Genomic DNA, 3,613 nt, shown 5'->3' with positions numbered 1-3,613 from the left:
GTGAATAGGCAACTACCAATTTTTAACTTTTCTTTATCAAATTAAACTTTGCATCAAAGTAGGTTGTCTAGATGTGCAACTAGGTGAGCAACCTATATGATGCAATACCAACAAGCAAACAAGCAAGCAAGAGAAGTAACACTAAAGAGCTTGCACAAGTAAAGGTAAGAGATAACCAAGAGTGGATCCGGTGAAGACGAGGATGTGTTACCGAAGTTCCTTCCCTTTGAGGGGAAGTACGTCTCCGTTGGAGCGGTGTGGAGGCACGATGCTCCCCAAGAAGCCACTATGGCCACCGTATTCTCCTCACGCCCTCACACAATGCGAGATGCCGTGATTCCACTATTGGTGCCCTTGAAGGCGGCGACCGAACCTTTACAAACAAGGTTGGGGCAATCTCCACAACTTAATCGGAGGCTCCCAACAAAACCACGAAGCTTTACCACAATGGACTATGGCTCCGTGGTGACCTCAACCGTCTAGGGTGCTCAAACACCCAAGAGTAACAAGATCCGCTAGGGATGAGTGGGGGAATCGAAAATCCCTTGGTGGAAGTGTAGATCGGGGCCTTCTCAACCACTCCCGAGCAAATCAACAAGTTTGATTGGCTAGAGAGATAGATCGGGCGAAAATGGAGCTTGGAGCGTTTAATGGAGCTTGAGCAATAAATGGAGCTTGGGGGAGGAAGAGGTAGGTCAAAGAGAAGAAGGGGACTCCCTTTTATAGTGGGGGCAACAATCCAACCATTGCGCCCCACCAACCAGCCCCGCACAGGGCGGTACTACCGCTAAGAGGGGGCGTTACTACTGCTAGGTCAGCGGTACTGCCGCACCAGCCAGCGGCACTGCTGTGCAGAGGAGATTAGTAGGGAATAGGACCTAACGCGGTACTACCGCGGTGGTAGGGGCGGTACTACCGCTCCTGAAACGGTACTACCGCCTCTACAACCGCAACTAGTGCCGCAAAACCCGACACGAGAAAAAGACCCCTCGAGTCGAGGCGGTAGGAGCCAGATAGCCCAGCGGTACTACGACAGCGGGGTCACGGGCGGTACTACCGCTGTGGAGCGGTACTGCCGCTTGTGACCCTTCGGCCGTACTACCGCTGGTAGTGCGGTACTACCACTGGGACACTGAAGAGAGAGAGAGAATCTCTCCAATGAGGCTGAGGACGAGGCGGTGGTGCCAGACACCCCAGCGGTACTACTGCTGTGGAGACATGGGCGATACTACCGCTGTGGAGCGGTACTGCCGCTTGTGGCTCCTCAGCGGTACTACCGCTGGGTGGCGCGGTACTACCGTAGGGACCCAGATAGGACAAGAAAGAGAGAGGAGAGATCTCTTCAATGGAATGGAAAAGCTCGGAGGGTGAGAAGCTGATGTGTATGTGTTGATTCCACCCATGCAATACCCCAGCGGACCCCCTCTTGATAGTACGGTGCCCTCTACGCAACTAGTCCACCGAGAGAGAAACGAAAGAGCTACACCGTCTTGAAAGACACTCCGAGGGGAAGAAAACGTATCGTGCCAAGGGAGAATCTGTGAACTATTCAAAGCACAAGATTAGTCCGCAAACATGTTGTCATCAATCACCAAAACTACCTTGAGAGAGATATGCCGTAACAAGGGCGCTCGCTCGCAGGAACGGCGAGTGACGGTGTCCTGGACTAGGGGGGACTCACCACATTGTCTCCCGATCTATTAGATTGGGCCGAGGGCCCCCATGGCCGTATACTCATGGGCCAGTTCGGACAGCTGCCGCATACAAGGAAGATTCCACAAAGACTTGGCGATCAAGACAAGGACTTCTCCCCACCGGCGTATTCGGCTAGGACTCTTGTTAACCTAGGCCTCTGGTGCATTATATAAACCAGGGCCAGGCTAGTCGATACGATACAACATACAGAACAACAATCATACCATAGGATAGCTTCTAGGGTTTAGCCTCCTTGATCTCGTGGTAGATCTACTCTTGTACTACCCATATTATCAATATCAATCAAGTAGGACGTAGGGTTTTACCTCCATCAAGAGGGCCCGAACCTGGGTAAAACATCGTGTCCCCTGCCTCCTGTTACCATCCGCCTTAGACGCACAGTTCGGGACCCCCTACCCGAGATCCACCGGTTTTGACACCGACATTGGTGCTTTCATTGAGAGTTCCGCTGTGTGATCGACAAAAGGATCGATGGCTCGTCTGCAGCTCAGGTGCGACTTCGGCGTCTTCGTCACCAGTTCGACTGGTCACCTTGGTTCGACCAAGAATTGCGCCCCGTGTTCGGATCACCATGTTCGGACAAGGGCCTTTATCAAACATCAACTCCGATCTCTATTAAGATCACGGAGGAATTATCTATGGAGCTCGGGGGCTCAACGTCAACATTGCCCTCAAGCGACCGTGCTGTTTTTTTGGACAGCGAACTCGTATTTGCCGCCACCACCTCCTCGAGTATCGCTTTGACGATCGCTTTGGTGGAATTGTGTGGAATTGGGTCTATAACCACCCTGGAAAATTTTGTTGAGTTCCGATGGAGGAATCTTTGGCAATCCATGATATACCGGAGCCCTATCAAATCTGGATGGGAATTTGGATGAGTTTAGGGCGTGGTGTCCAGCTTCTAGATCGGACGTCCTTTGGAAGATCCAACCGTTGATCGGCTGCGGAATTCCTATATCTACCACCTCTCAAAATTTCAGCTCGATCCGACCGTCCAAACTCCGGAAACCTTCCGATTAGTGCATCACTTTTCGGATCTATTTTCTGTGCGTAAACGAATCCAACCCAAGTTCATCTTTTTTATGAACGGGATTTCGGACATCCCTTTTGAAGGAAGTTTTGTATGGGGTATTGTGTTTTGTTCCCGAACACAGCCCACTAACTTTAAGATCTTTTGAACATGATCTTCAACATCATGCTGGTGTCAAACCAGTCCGGCAATATTACTCCACGGCTGCCGACCTGCGCTAGACACGTCGTCACTTTAGCCGAGCTCAACTTCTTCGGATCATCATCTCGGCAAGCTGAACAAGAGTCCGACATCGCGAAGGATAAATTATCATCAACATCGCCGCCCCACAGATTACACGGAGCGGGCATACTGGCATCGCCGCACGGTCGCTTCATCAAGCCGGCATCGACCACGTCATGACCTGCATCGACAGGGCCGCACTATTGCTTCTTTAAGCTGGTGTCCATCACACCGATCTACTTCGACTCATCGGCTGACGTCGAGGCTTCGACATCTCGGCTGGACCGGGGGCTTCGCCATCTCTTCATCAACCTACTCCGGACGCTTCGACGTCACTAGCCGACCAACTCCATCACGTTAGCTGGGCCGAGGGCTTTGCCTCGGCGAGTCAACCTTTACCAGCATTACCATGCCGTTGTTTTATCGCCCATCAGGCAATGGGTGTGCGGAGCGAGTCCCAATTTTGGGAATCACCTTCCTTCGGATTGCTACAACAAATAAACCAGGTGCTATTAATCCCAGTATTTTTTGCTTGTTTGGGTTCATTTTTCCCAAGGAATTATTACTCTGGTTTGTCCATGATATGTACACATGTCTATCGAATGGTGACCGCATTAACGACGGTCGCGTGGTGGTTCGATCAGT

This window comes from Triticum dicoccoides, chromosome 7A (genome assembly GCF_002162155.2).
Source record: "Triticum dicoccoides isolate Atlit2015 ecotype Zavitan chromosome 7A, WEW_v2.0, whole genome shotgun sequence".
Taxonomy (NCBI): domain Eukaryota; kingdom Viridiplantae; phylum Streptophyta; class Magnoliopsida; order Poales; family Poaceae; genus Triticum; species Triticum dicoccoides.
Note: the sequence above shows the minus strand (reverse complement) of the source record.